This window comes from Sparus aurata, unplaced genomic scaffold (assembly GCF_900880675.1).
Source record: "Sparus aurata unplaced genomic scaffold, fSpaAur1.1, whole genome shotgun sequence".
Lineage (NCBI taxonomy): Eukaryota > Metazoa > Chordata > Actinopteri > Spariformes > Sparidae > Sparus > Sparus aurata.
This window is the reverse complement of record NW_022045153.1, coordinates 76405-92537: the sequence shown is the minus strand read 5'-3', so window position 1 is coordinate 92537 and position 16133 is coordinate 76405. Positions and strand designations below refer to the sequence as shown.

Genomic DNA, 16133 nt, shown 5'->3' with positions numbered 1-16133 from the left:
GTCATGTGTTGACCCGTGACTCACACTTGTGATGTCATCGTCTGTGTCCCAGATTAACAGATTAAAAAAAAACATTCATACCAAATACGTAAACTCTCCGTCTTAATCATTAGCTGCACGCAACATGTCCGACAGCTCACATCAAAACATAACACATGCTGGATCGATAGATAAACTCTCTAATCAACCAAAACTTTCCGTTAACAGGCGCTCAGTGAGATGCTGATGCTTCCTGATAGATAACTGTTCCAGTAAGTGTCTTTCTTTTCCTACAGATGAGTTCTCCTCCCTCCCTCCCTATCCCGAAGCCCGATCTCGTTACGTGAGGGACAGACTCACCTCTGCCTCCTCTTTGGACAGGTGAGTTCACCTTTAAATCTACACAACAAAAATCTACACAAATTAAAAAAGAGTTGATTGTTGGATTTAAACATGAAAACAACTGAAACTTTTAATCTTTCAGGGATGTGATTGGTGAAAATCTGCAACCAGTTTTCTCTAATGGACTTCACCTGAGCACAGGTACACGTTAACGCTGCATCATTCACCGTCATCAAGTTTTATATCAGTCATATTGATCGTATTAGAAGTAAAACAAAGCTTGATGATGCATCTAGAATTACATGTTGAAGACAGAAAACCTGACTGACTGTCACTCAGTATATTTATGTCAGACTCTGCTGACGTGTTGCTGCATGTTTTCGGTCTGAACAGTCGAACCGGTTTGTTCCTGCACATCTGTTGTTGATGTTTGTGGAAACAGCAGGCTGGTGATTATCTTAAACCAGTTTGTCTTCTGGCTGGTGATGATTTAATCTCAAGTGAAGACCAAATCACATGTTACTGCTGAAATGAAAGACACAGCTGGTTTTGTCTCAGAGTGGTTGTGGATCTCGAAGGACACAAAATGCATGCAAATGATTTAAAATCAACATATTGACAGACAGGCCAACATGTTTTTGGTTTGAATCTGAAAACAGGATGTTTAATGACAAAAGAAAATTTAAGAAAAGCACTAGAACATTTGAACAAACCTTTTATTTTGATAGAATCCAGAACAGGACTCTTATTGTGAAAATCTCCCCTCAGGGATCATAAATACTGTCTTATTGTGAAAGTTTCCCCTCAGTTATCATACTAGAACTCTTATCGTGAAAGTATCTCTCAGGAATCATTCTAAGACCCTTATTTTGAAAGTCTAACAACTGATTGTACTTACAAGTTTGACGTTACAGGACGTGCACTTGGACGCTGATATGTGCTTGTTTGATTGATGGATTTTTCAGTCCATCAGCTGATGTCTGACGATGATGTCACTGTGTCCTTTTCCTCAGGTCAAGATGCTCCTCCTTTTCCTCCTTCTGGTGGGTCTGATCGCGACCCTGTCTTCCCAACTCTGGCTGGCGTCACTGATCTCATCGCCACCAACATACCATCTTTGGCTGGATTCGCCACCTCCATCGGTGGCTCCGCCCCCACTGCACCTGCCCTGACGGCCCCCTCAGCTCCCCCATCAATTGACAGCATGGCTAACAGCATTACCACTCACATACCCAGCTTAGCAGGGGCTGCTAGCACTGTGGCTAACCCAGCTACTGCTTCATTAAACTCCACCTCGACCAACACACCGGTACCTGCTAATAACACAGGTGCTGTTAGCTTAGACAGCATTGTTAGCTCATTTGCTAACATACCCGGCTTAGCAGGTCTTGTTAGCAGTGTGGCTAACCCTGCTGTTAGCCCCATGACAACCCCAGCCACCCCTTCCGCCCCACCCCCCTCACTGCAGAAGTTTGGAGATGCTCACACAGGTACATCGATCAGTCAATCAATCAGTCAATCAATCAATCAATCAAACGTTTCAATCAAGCTGCGTTTATGTATCCAGATGTCGGGGCGCTGTCACAGCTGGTGATGTCAACTTTGGACCAGAATTCTGGAGTGACATTACCTCCATTAGAGGACGCTGCTGAGCCAACAGAGGAAGGTACTGAAACCACAGCTCATTTCATTCTGTCTCCTGACCCTCCTGTCAGTCTGATTCCGATTTGTTTTGGTTCCAGGTTCAGGTCCTCACACCACCAAAGAAGAAAAACCCTTATGTCACTCTGTGGCTTCTTGGGCCAGTCAAGAGGAAATTGAGACTGACTCATCCAATGAGGAGGAAGATACAGGAGTTAGCCCTGCCCCCCCCTGGTGCTGATGGACCAGTGGAAGGAGATCCTGCTAACACCAACAAGTATGGATACAGCACTAGAATGAGCACTGTTTACTAATCAAATCTGTGCTGCTTCTAACACATCTTTGATATTTGTGTTTGGCAGCCTTCCATCAAGTCATCTGACCCCCAGTCGGCCAGCCCCCGCCCCTCCTCGTCCTCCTAACCAATCACAAAAGCCTCTGAAACAGAAGAAACCGAGGTAGGCATGTACAGACACAAACACACACATCTTTTTTCAGTCTGCATTGTTTGTTCTTGTGAGTCTTTTCTGGTGTACAGGTGTATCTTTCGATCATCTCACAGGTTGTATTCACTGTTTAACAATGTTGTTTTGTTTGCTCGTACTGTGTCATCCTGTTTTCAGGAGTTTCTACTCCAGAATTCAAGAATACAAGTTCATTTCCCAAGAATGTGACTGATTTTTTTTATACTGCACAGAGAAAGAGCTTCAGTCGCTTAAAGGTTGATTATGTTGCAGAGCGGCCACTATTCGAGTGTCCAGGAAGAAGGGGGGCAAGTGGGAGTTCAACTCCACAAACTCCACAGAGCGCTGTGGTCCGATCAAGCTTGGCTGGACGTCTGGAAGGGCTTCAGGTGACATTACCATCACCATCATCATTACTGTTTTTCAGATTTGCTGCTGTTGAGTCAGTCATTTATAACAAACCTCAATAAGATCCTAGTAGAACTGAAACTAAGTGTAGGGTAAAGTCAATCCACAGATCATTGGAGTTACCACAAGTAAAACGTACTGTTTGAGCATTTATTTCAGCATATGTCCAGCTCCATATCTCACTTATGCACCACCTATCAGGCCCAATAGTGACAAAGAGCTGTTTTGAAGATATTTTTAACATTATTTTAGAGTTTGTTATTCCATGACTTTTTTATGCTTTTCTTTATGGCGCTGCTATGGATCTATAAGAAGGCTCTGACCTCAGAGATTACTGTACAAAAATACACTTTATAACTTAATTCTCTGATTTCGGGGAAACTAGGTAATGTCTTTTAGAGAAAAAATTTTCCGGGTTTTCCCGGGGTAAAGCACAAAGGTGATTTATACAATTTCCTGGTAGACAGATACCAGTAGCTTTGTAAGTGCTAACTGTAGGTTAGTCGTTAGCTCAGTAAGCGGACATTGCGCACTCTGACCATCTCTGTACTCTATAACAGTCATACTGGCCTTCATCTTCTCAAAAGCAGTTGTTCCGTCCTGGTCACTGGGAGCTGCAAGTCCAGGAAGAGTCAGTTTCTGCGATTTGGTGGTTTTGGGGGTGGGATGGGATGTGTTGACTGCTGTCTATTACAGAAAATACGCCACTATATGCTGAAGCAAGGTGGAATTTCTATTAGCTGTTTCACTGGGAATTTAAACAGTCTGTTGTAAAACATCAGGGGTCAGAGGATTGATTCCTGAGGAACACCGGATCAGGACAGAGGTTGCAGTCAGAACAGACTTGATTCAGAGGACAGATTATGGATGATAGGCAGACAGATACATACATATACAGACATGTTTTCCTCTCTTTCTCTGATAGACACAATGTTTTATGGGCGACGCTGGATGGACAGCTGATGTCTCTTTGGAAAAAACGCACAGTAAGTCAGCATCTGCCTACCTGTATGTCTATCTCAGCATACCTATCTCTGTCAGTCTTTCTATACAGTGATGGGTGTGTTTGCTTTGCTGAGCAGGACCGGTTCAGTGAGGTGCTGTTTCATGTCTCCAGTATCACCAATGTGAAGAAACAGGATAAGGGCAGATTCTCTGTTACTTCAGGAAGAAACATTATGACTTCATGGCTCATAATGATGGTAAGAATGCTGCTGCTGTGTAATATTGCTGTCTGTTCTTGTGGCTTCTTATTGTTTCACAGAGGACGGCATTTGAGTAGGCCTTTAATGTGGCCTATGACACATCTGTGTTTACACTGCAAAAATAATGTGGTCATACATAGCCCAGACCACCCTCCAAATGTGGCCTGAGTGATCACAAATATGTCCTCAATGGATCTATGGTGCATTCACAACCTCTACTTAAAGCTGTCCACTTGGGATCAGAGCGCGCAGCATGCAAGAGGGAGATTATTTGCAGATTCCAGAAAACAACAGAGTCAAAACTAAGTTTCCAGTATATGATTATTCTTAATCATGTATTTTTCATCTCTCAGAGGTTCACGAAGGTTGGGGTCACGTCTCTGCTGGCGTCTCGAGGGCAGCCAAGTCCCGCCCCCCCCAGAAATCCATGGACAAATCACCATCAAGGACCCCGCGGAGCCGTGTCTATGCTGCTATCTGGGGTCATGACCTCTGGATTTATCCCAACAAGGAGGGCTTCCAGCTGGGTATCGCCACCTTCTCTGTCCCCCTGAATGTTGCCTCGGTCAAATCTACAGGAAAACACTCGTTTTTCTCTCATCACTTCCATACAAACCTTCAATACACACCTATCTGTCTGTCTGTCCATCTGAATACCTGCCACCTGTTACTGTCCTTACTAAAGATATATTAAGGTCTTGTTCATTCTTTGTTCTTCATTCCTCTTTACTTTCTTCTCCCCTTGTTGGCTCTGGCCCCTGCCTGCAAGCCTCTCCGTTGATTCGTCTAAGGATCTGTCCAACTGGTTGGGAAAAACTGTCCTCATCTATTCAAGGTGCTCTATCCAACAGCCAGGTAGCGCTGCGTCTCTGGGAAAACCCCGACAACAAAGTGTGTGGTGACTGTGGTGCTGCCATCCTGAGTGGGCATCAGTCAAACCTGCTGCTGGTCATCTGTCAGGCCTGTGCAAGTACGAGCTAACGTGTTCACCCCCATGTGTTACATTTAGATATTACTAATTTATTGTCCAGTCTATGGTTTTCAAAAACAAAAAAACACTTTGGTTAATGTTCGTGAAAGATGGTGGTTTCACATTAAATGTCGTAAGCTGACTTTTCTGTATCAACCCAGACTAGGATCTTTCTGTAACATTTACCAGACCTGCAAGAGTCTAGACAAACCATAAAACAGATTTGTATGGAGCAAGATCAGAAATAGAAAGTTACAGTTAGTTCCAGAACATTACAGCCATGTTGTCTGATACAAATAAGATAAATTACAGAACTGTTCAAGGTTTACCATTGTGAATAAAACTGCAAATTATTGGCTGAAAATGTTGATTAGCGCCTCTGAATACACTATAAAGTAGTTGACATTTTATTTATTTTATTTATTTGTATTTATATTTTATTTTTTATTGCTATGACATAGCAATAAAATGTAAAAGTGAAAAGGACTTGGGAATTTATACTTTTTAGGACTTCATAAGATAAATTTGATTTTTTTTAGATGAGGCAGTCATCTAAACCACCAAAGACGGATACACAACTTAACCAAATTTTGTCCCAAATATTACAAATATATTTGCGTGTCAGTGGGGAATGCTGATGCATACACTAACAGCGTCTGTTTCCAGGTCATCATCGATCTCTGGGCAGTAGCCTGTCAAAGGTACGCAGTCTGAAGCTGGACAACAAGATTTGGACCGAACCACTAATACAGGTAATGGCCGACTGAACCAGTCATAAAAGTAAGGGGGGACTGAACCATTGATACGTGACATTTTATCGCCTCCTCTCCCAGTTGTTTCTTACCTACGGTAACCAGCTGGCCAATCAGGTGTGGGCTCCCGCTGTGCCGGCGACAGAGCAGTTGCGTCCGGAGTCGTCTGATGAGGAGAGGTTGAAGTTCATCCAGGATAAATACAGCAAGGGACGCTACAGACGAGTTCACACTCTGACCTCCTCACACTCTCAGATGAATCAGGTCTGACTCAGTTACTTTTATAGACTCGTGTTTGTAAATGAAATACATTGTGTAAAGATTTTTACCAGCAACCAAAAACATATGAATCACATATTTATGTACATATTCAGCACATTTATTTCAGAATTTAGAAAAAAATCAGTTTTCCTACGTGACCAATAGGTTATAGACAAAATGTAAATGCTGATATATAAAGTATAAATACCAGTACTAATTATGAATCATATAACATATAAAAAAAACATCTGAATAACGTACCTCAAGAAATACACTTAAATACTTGCGTACATATAAATACATCCACTTATCTATTTAAACAGAGCATTATGATAGAATTGTGTTCGACTCCACATGCTTCTGTAATCCAAATGAATAATGATACACTCAATTGAAGTTTTATTGTGAAAATATCCAATCAGTGATCATAACAGGACTCTTAATGTGACTTGTTAATTGTTTTTGTATTACTATTTTTTTCAATTGACTTCAATTAAGTTTTATAACAGCATCTAGTGGATATTAGAGGAAATACAGCTATGGCATTTTTATATTTAAACATAAGACATTACCTGTACACATGTGTCTGTTGATGATGATAATATATGTTTGTGTCTGTGTCTGTGTTTCAGAGGCTGCGTCAGGTGGTTTGTGGTGATGACGTAGAAGAAACAATGTCTCTCATCTGCTCAGGAGCAAAGGTTGGATGGTTTTCCTCTTTTGGCTTTTATGACTGTCATTTAGATCAATAATCATTAATAGCACACACACATACACACACACAAACAAACACACACGGATATATGAAGTAAATAATCAACAGAATAATTTCTGTATGCAGATGATTTTGCATGTCTAGTTATCCTGTAAATATTATATTGTGCAATATTAAGTCTAACTTGCAGTGAAACTTCACTACATGTCTGTCAGTTTAAAGTGTTGCTCTGTAACATATAAGCTACAAAGTGAAGGTATCATGAAAAAAATGTCCTCAGATAAAAGTACTGTTTTCATAAACAGTTACTTGAGTGGAAGTAAAAGTAGTCATAAAAATGTTTACTTGAGTAAGAGTACGAGAGCAATTACTAGAAATGTTACATGAGTAGTGAGCAACTTAATAAATGATGATGAAATATTTCCTGTGGTAGAGTTACAGCTCACAGCCAGTCAGGATCCAAGTAAATCTAGGAGCTTCCATTGTCATGGTGACTGCACCAGTATAAAACTGAGTTGGTGGTTAGCATCAAAAACATCAACAGATTCTTCTCCTGCAATTGAGTGATGTTACCTGTGTGCAGGTGTGTCAGTCAGACCCTGAGAGCCCCTCCGCCATCCTGCTGGCTGAGAGGGCGGGTCAGGCTCTGCAGACCGAGCTGCTCCGACTCAACGAGTACACAGGTAATGCACAGGTAACACACACATGCAAATAACACACAAAATACAAAGGTTACATACACAGAAAAACACACAGGTAACACACACACACACACAGAAATACTCAGGTAACACCTGATTGGCACACAGGTAACACACACAGGTAATGCACACAAATGGTTACATACATCTTGGCCTCTCACCTTGCTGTACTGCAGTACACTATGACATCACTGGTGGGTGTGGTCATTGACATTAACATTCTGTTTAAAAACTCACCTGGATGTGATTCTTTACTCAAGTCTGTGTTTTCTCCTTTATTCAGTGGTCCCGCCTTACCTGCCGCAATCAGCTAATAGGAGACCTGACTCCGCCCCCTCAGGTGGGATGAATCACCTGAATGAATTCATAATGAGCATGTAGAACCACAAATACAGACGAAAAAGTGTAATTGTTAGAAATGATCAACAAAAAGATGAGGTCGAAACAAAACAACTTGTTGATGTTTGAAACAAACTTTTCAAATCTGCTGCTCAAAATTTTTGTTTTAAACACTGTTGATTGCCAGAAAACAGATTGCTTTAATGTACAAACCCTCTTGTGTCTGTGTGTGTGTGTGTGTGCAGATGAGGAAGAGGAGGAACTTCATGGCAAACTGGAAGACGATCGTTTTCTCTTCTCATTGGAAAACGACTCTGCAGCGTGTGACGTCCTCGACCTGCGAGAAGTTCTGTCTGTCTTTGTCAAAGACGGGTAAATATCACTGACACATACCAACTGCTGATTCTGATACTGCCCAGGGCCATTTCTGTCTTTTTGGGGGCCCAATGCAAGATGCTGTTCGGGGGCCCTATTTTGTCAAACTACGATGGATAGATTCATAACCCTTTTAGGTGATCAACAAAGGTGCAGCAATCTATTACATTTTAAAAGGAAAACAGGTTAGAGTCTTGAAAACCTCTCTCAAATTAAAATCACACTTCTTAAGTTGACCCACCCAAGCAAGTTGAACTGATATAGAATGATAATACAAGGTAAACAATGGGGATCTTCTATAGGTCAATAACTGAAACTGATGCAAGTGTGCCTCAAAAAATGTTTATTTTAAATTGTAAAACATTTATAAACTTAATCATCCTGGTCTGGTGGTGCTGAAGGCAGTCGTGCTGCTTCCTGGTCCAGGACTCCAAAATATTTCGGTATTACTACTGCGAAAACAAAACTCCTCGGGTTACCAAGCAAAATAGATCCTAAGCAAATATTCATACTATATAACTGAGTTATGTTACACTAATGCAGAAATTCATAATCTGTTTTTATTTTAAACTTCAAAATATACTCTACAGTGTCCCTTTAAATCATGCACCCAATTTCAAAGTTGTCACCTTTAAGCAGTTTTCAACACATTTTACTTCTTATAAACAAAGATAAATGAGTGATGATCACTTTGTGATACTGAAGGAACATTTTTTGTATATTTCACAGGGTATTACAAAGTGGACTACTTGTGCCTAAATGATGATATGGTCTTAACCTATATTCTGTGGGCAGAACTAACTCACGGTCATATATAGTATAGTTTACTTTAAATTTACTTTAATTTGACAAAATAATACATGAAAAACGTAACTAAACTGTAGGAATGTAGGCACAATTGTTCAAATTATATTGTCACAATAAATATTCTAATAAATGTGATAAAGACACAACTAACTCAGGAGAGTTAACAATAATCCACTCAGAGCAATAATCCACTGCCAAAATAGTCCATAATAATCCACAATAGGTCTAATATGCATTAGTGTTGTTTAAAAAGCTTCACATTAGAGATCTATAAACTGAGGACACACTAAAATAATCCTAAAGTAATGTTACGTGGCAGATATTGAAGTGCAGAGGAGGTCTATGAGGGAACAGCAGCTCCAGTGGACGAGGATCCAGCAGACATGACAGACTTCTGCCTAACAACACACCCTCCCTCCCAAATGTAATGCCAACGTGCTGGACCTGCTATAATTCACCAGAACAGGTCACTTCAGTCAGTTCCTAAAGCAAACACTTAAGCTAGCTGAAAAATTTGACATGAAAGCTCCCCCTCCATCCACATCATGAAAACAAACCTTACCTTTATCCTGTGAGCGTTTTTCTTCATCTAGTTTTTCTTTTTTCTTTTTTCTGAACCAGATAAATAGGTTTGTTTTGATGCCATGCCCTAAATGAACGGTACTGGTGGCTCAGCACAACTCGCCTCGCCTCTGCTCGCTTAATGCAGGCGCAGTAGACACCAGATCTGACCAATCGGTAGAGAGCAGATCTGACCAATCAGCAGGCCAGGTGCCAAGTATTTTCACACCTTTTCTGTCGGGTCACTCCTCAGATATTGAGACTGAACTTACAACTTAAGGGGGCCCCCTAGTGGTGCGGGGGCCCTATGCACCTGCATAGTCCGCATATAGCAAGAGACGGCTCTGATACTGCTCATTCAACTAATACAACTCTAAATCCCCAAAAGTTGTAAAAAATTAATTGAAACAGAATGCAGTCATTCACGAAAGAACTGTTTTTATTGATTGCTGAGGTGTTCGTGAGCCCAAGTAGTAATCTCCTTTATACAATCAAGTGTTTCACAAAGGGGTGAACTTCCCACCATCCTTGCTTATCAAACAGATGTCAAAGAACAGGCAGCAACAAAGGCGGACTGTTGCATCACCTCATGTCGCCTGTGTTCCAGCCAAAAAGCTGAACTTTAACACACCGTAAAGATTACAGCTGACCAGTGTTGGGAAAGTTCACTTTCTACATGAACTAGTTCAAAGTTCAGTTCACAAACTTTAAAATGAACTAGTTCAGTTCATAGTTCATAATTCAAAATTTTGAACTAAGTTCACAGTTCCAAAAATGAACTAGTTCATAGTGTTTTCTTCAATATATTGGTGCAAGCTATTATTTTTCAAAATTATTATCAGTTTTAACACTGAAACTGCAGCTCTCCCACAATATTCTGCAAAACCAGGTTGTCCAGCTGCGGCTGGGAGATGAAGACAGCGGAGCCGCTACTGTACACCGTTAATGCAATTTGGGTGGTAGAGGATCTGTTTTGGCTTGCCGTTGCTGTGTCTTTTGATTTTTTATTCACTTGCACATACCTTGAAAGGCTCGCCGGGTGCTTTAGTTCAATGTGCCGTTTCAGGTTTGTGGTACAGGATAGAGTACAAATTGAAAATTAAAAATAAAATAATACATAAATAAGTAAATAAATAATTTAAAAAAAGAAGAAGAAAGGGAAAAATAAAATAATAAATAAATAGATAGTTCAGACAGTGGCTTCAGGGAAAAACGTTTCATTATGACTCAGTAAGGCATTACTTTTTTTGTTATTTAACAAAATTTAAGCAAAGAGCTCATTTCCAAGAGAAAATGAGCAAATTTTGGTGGTGGTTTTGCAAATTTTTGTTTGTGAATAAAACATTTATAGGATAACAAAGTTCATCATGTGTTCAAGAGCATTATCTTCTGGGTTAACATAGCAAATAACATGTTTAAGGGTAAGGGTTAGAGAATGGACAGAGTTAGCAGCATAAAATAAATCAGATCCGACAACATCACTCCAAAACTTTTTAGATATATCACAATAAAAAAACAGATGTGTGGCCTTCATTTGTTTTTGCCTCCATGCTTAGCACATTGATGACGCATGCGGGGGTGCGACTCTGTGGAGGCTGGTGTTTCCAGTGTTATGTCCGTTCAGGACGAATTAATCTGTGTTCGTTTGGTAATGCCTCACTGCATGTTTGGTATGCAGCTGTTTCTGTCTGAAATAGTTAAGTTTCGTTTTGATCGAAAGTGAAACGAGTTGCGTGTACAAACCTCTCGGCCAGCGTCCTTTTTATACACAGCAGCCAGGGTGTTTTCCCTCTACATATTAAGGCTGTTCACGGTGTGTTTCAGCCGGTTTTCGCCTGGAAGGCTCGATGGAAATCTGGCACTCTCTTGAACGAAGTTAAACTCTGAGAACGCGCCGTTCACAAACGCCAGAATGAACGCGTTCACAATAACGTTCATCGGGCAGAATACAGTACGTTCAGTTCACATTCGCCCAAAATATGAACGAGTTCATGAACGATCGTTCATTGAACGTATTATCCTATCATTTCCACACAACACTCTCCCTAATTTAGTCACTTCTAACCACACTAAATGAGTCAAATCATGGATTCCACAGCAACAGCCTGAAGGTAATTTCCTTTTTATTTATTTTCTTGTACACTGATTTGCTTAGCTGAACAGTCAATCAGAATGATTTATCTCTCTGATGGGCAATAGAATAATAGAGAATAGCAAGTAGGGCAGCAGTTGTTGGTTGCTCCGATGATACGCTGCCCCCTAATTTTTTGGAGCTACATCTACATTCTGAAAACATCTGAAAAATGCTGTGCAGCAGAACTTAGTTTATATTTTATAGTAATCTTGGATTCATTTTGTGGAGGCCCTGGCACTCAGGTTAGGAACCACCAATCTGTTGATCACAGTTAAATCTTTTTAATTAAATGTTTGACAATGTAGCTGCAGGTATGACAATAAAAAAAAAAAGATCACAGCTGTGTGAAATTACTACTTTCATGTGAGTTTTAGTGCATTTTTTAATGGCTTATGTGTCCATGTGTTCATGTGTTTTCAGACAAGTTCATGCGTTTGAGATGGTGACATTAAACGATCAGCTAATCTGTGCTACTGACAACCAGGACGCACTGCAGAGTCACCTGGTTCACATACTGAAGGTAAACCTGAGTGTGTGTGTGTATGTGTCTGTGTGTGTGTGTGTGTGTGTGTGTGTGTGCGCTTAACAATCTCTGTTAGGACTAGTTTGAGTTTTCAGACATTAAAGAAGGAGTGAGGACATGTCTGGTGTTCACCTTCAGATGTTTAAAGGTTCAGGTCTGGTTTCTGGGTGAACACTAACGTCAACCTGACTTTAAGGTATGATTATAACCTGAGTTCATGTTTTCAGGTTATTCTCCCAGGTGGCGTGTCCTATGCAGAGGTGGGTGGAGCCTCTGCTGTCAGTAAAGTGTGTGTCGTGGAAGCGGGTGGAACCTCAAGTCATTCTGATGCCTGGTTGTTACTATGGGAGGACGGAATCAGTGTTCATCCCATCCACAGAAACACACAGCAACCTCTGAGTATTGAGCTGTGCACGCTCAGTAGCAACGGTAATTTTTAATTAACCGTGTAAAGTTCTGATTTTCTCTGATCTCCTGAGGAAGCTGAACTTTTGTTTGGAAAGAAAAAAGAAATAAAGACAAAATTAAGAACCTTGAGAATCAGTTTGATTTAAAATCTGATGCTTAAGCTTCGTCTCTAAACAGCACATCTTGCTATTTTCTCTCTCAGACATGGATCCATCTGAAAACATCATCACCATGGTGACTGCAGACAGGTGTGCAATACATACAATTGTTTCCCTCCTGAGAAAATAAAGATGTATCAAAATTCAAAATGAAAGATGAAAGATGTTTAATCAGCTGTACAAACAAAGATTTTTACTTTTACATTTATATTTCCTGACTTTTGATTGGCTCAATTTACCAAAGGTATGTGTGACATCACAGGCGGCTTTTTGTTGTTTTTCTCATCAGGAGTGTGTCGTTCCGTTTTGAGGAGCAGCACAGCTGTCAGTCCTGGTTCAACCACCTGCAGAGAGCTTTGACCAGTCAGAAACCACGTCCAAAGCGTCCTCCTCCACCCAAACCCGCATTAGCTCGTCAGTCTCTGTACCCGGTGATGGATGTGGGGTCGAGAGGTTCGGTACCACCGGCCATCGAACGCTGCATCTCCCACATCACAACCCACGGTCAGTTTATATTCACACAAAACTGAACATACTGCAAAGAGTTGTATGACAGTCTGACTGTTGGTGTGCATGTCAGCAGGTCTAAAGATTGAGGGCTTGTACCGGCGCTGTGGAATCGCTCCCAAAGTCACCCGATTGGTGCAGACTCTGATGACATCACCTAGCTCTGCCCCCCTGGAGAGCGATGAGCAGGGTGTGTTGGACGTGTGCTCTGCCCTCAAACAATATGTCCGCCAGCAGGAGAGTTTGATCCCAGGCAGAGACCAACAGCAGTGGCTGCATGCCGCAGGTTAGTACAAATACATGTGGTACATGAATATGTTGTACTATTGGCTGCAGTTCAGTAAAAGTATGTGTAACACAAGTACCGCCAAACCGAAAGGGAATGGTTGTACTGTTGTTAATACAATACTACTCTTTGCAGATCTTTAACCTGAAGTAAAAGTACCCAAATTAGTAATATCTATATGTCAGACTGAATCACATAAGCTGTAAATTGTTGCAGTACTACTGCAGTAGTATCTGTGTAACAGTAAAAGTTACGTCGGAGCAGTAGTGGAGGAAACTGCAGTATTAACGGTAGTATTACTGTTTTACTTACTCTAACAGCACTTTTCACTCTCAGTGATTTCAGATGAAAGACCCAGGTTTTCAGCCTACCGACGTTTGCTACGACAACTTCCTGACGACAACCGAGCAACACTCAATGCACTGTTTGGACACTTCTACACGTAAGACTGTACCAGACCTCGTAAACTCAGTGTTGCGCTTGTAGTACTGGTCTTCGGTCAGTAGGTGGTGTCAGTGACTGTATGTTAAACACTGAGGTGGTGTCGTCAGTCATATTTGTGGGATTTTGGGACGTTTTAGTACGTTGTTTTTACATTCTGCAATCACACACATGAAACATGTTTTTCAGGCTGATTCGTCAGTGTTTTAGTTCAAATATGTTGAAAATGTGGCATGAAACATGAAAAACAATGTTATTTAAAACAAAATTATACACCTTAAACCGACCAGAGTTTGGTTGGTGACCTGTAAAAGATGTTTTTGGTGGGTGGAGTACTGGGGATCTCAGAGGGTCTTTGATACATTTGAATTTAAAAGATGATTTCACATTTTCAAAGTCTTTTTTTAAACAAAACTCAAATGCACAACGAGAAGTCAAAGTAAAATGAGGCAGTTTTTCCCTGATACTAAAAGGACATGAGGTGTCAGCTGAAGAGACAGGGATGAAGGTAGCGAGGTGTGGGTTGACTAGATAACAGATCAAGCAGTTAAAGTGTAAGCTGATGTGTTATGGATGAAAGCTGTTGACTTGGCATTTGAAAAGGAAGCTCTGAAGATAGTTTAAGTGACATGCAATAAAAACCACACAGATCTCAATAGTATGCCGTGTGCCGTCACGCATCTTTGGGTTCCACAAAGCCGTCTTGCTGTATGTAATGACACACTGGAGCAATTTTTTATTGCCGCTGCTTGGTTCAATGTGAACAAACAAGGGTGGTGAAGAGTCAAGCTTTCGTTACGATGACAGTGAAATCTCTGTGTGAAAAAGGATATAGTCGTATCACAGTTGTCCACTTGACAACCTCAGAGTGAAGACTTAAACCAGACTGTGGTAGATCCGACTCCAGGTGTGTTTCTCTCACCTGATGTGTTTCCCCCTCAGGGTCCAGATGTTTTCTCAGGTGAACAAGATGTCGGCTCACAATCTGGCTGTGGTTCTGGTCCCGACTCTGTTTCAGACTCTGAACCAGGATCTGCTCAGACTCACCAGAGAGTTCATCATCCATCACACACTGTTGTTTCTGGTAAACATGTCACTCAATACAAATGCATTTAATACATATTCACCTGTAATCCTGCTACAGTGTTATATTGTTTTTTCTCTGTTTCTGATGCTCTTTCTGACAAAATTTCAATTAAGGTTATAAAGATAACAGCAAAGTCTGTTCGAACTGCAGATATTTGACATTGAAAGAGTTAAACAGTAACTGAATTGTTTCTCTATAGACACCTGAGGCAGAGAAGAGAGAAGAGGGGGAAGAACAGATCACTGTCTTCTGAGGAGGAAGAAGAAGAAAGTTGGACTCATACCTTTCTGTCCTTAACCCATAAGAACCCAGACTCATTTAAAAGTGGACATTTAAAGATTTTAGGTGTTTGTTACAAGCGTGTCAACATGGGTTCTAAATGGTTAAAGACGATCCAAGTTTGGACATCAGATGAATATTTTCAACACACTTTTATAAATAAATTCAGGTGAAGTATATATGAAGTTTACTAATGAAGTTTTGTTTCTCACACTTTTAATCCCTGTCATGTAAAATCAGTGTTTTACTCATGAACAAATCTTTTATACACATAAAGAAATATTTATGATATAAAGTCTTAAGTGAAACCAAATATCAGTATGCAGTATATCTCTCTCCTTTGTCAGTTATAGCAGCCTCTACATTTGTGCAATGAGTTTACTGTAATTTAATAGGTGGAAAGTGTTTGTTAAATAGTCTGTAACATCACTTCAGGTTGTAGAAATTGTTTAAGCAAACAGGGTTTTCCCACAGGTGAGGGGAAAATTAGTATTTTTGAGTTTGTGGTGAATTGTCCCTTTAATCTTGCTCTCTCTTGGTGTCTTAACTGCTGACACTTTCAGTGAACACCTGAATCAGAGAACTCTGGTTACAGCGTGCAGTTACTGAGTCTAGACCTGGAGCCAATCAGAAAACCAGAACTCTCAGGTTATGTAGAAAACCACATACACATTTACTGGTGTTATAGACTGATCTGTAAAATTATCCTGTCTGCTTGTGAGGAAACATTTTATGAATAAAATCTTTTTCTAAACATGAAAGAAGCTGCAAGGAATGTTAATTGTTGTTG

General features: G+C 40.6%; 1 pseudogene; it reads left to right on the top strand.

The window, feature by feature from the left end:
- Positions 1–275: 275 nt before the first annotated feature.
- On the top strand, positions 276–16104 carry LOC115578031 (arf-GAP with Rho-GAP domain, ANK repeat and PH domain-containing protein 1-like; annotated as a pseudogene).
- Positions 16105–16133: the final 29 nt, after the last annotated feature.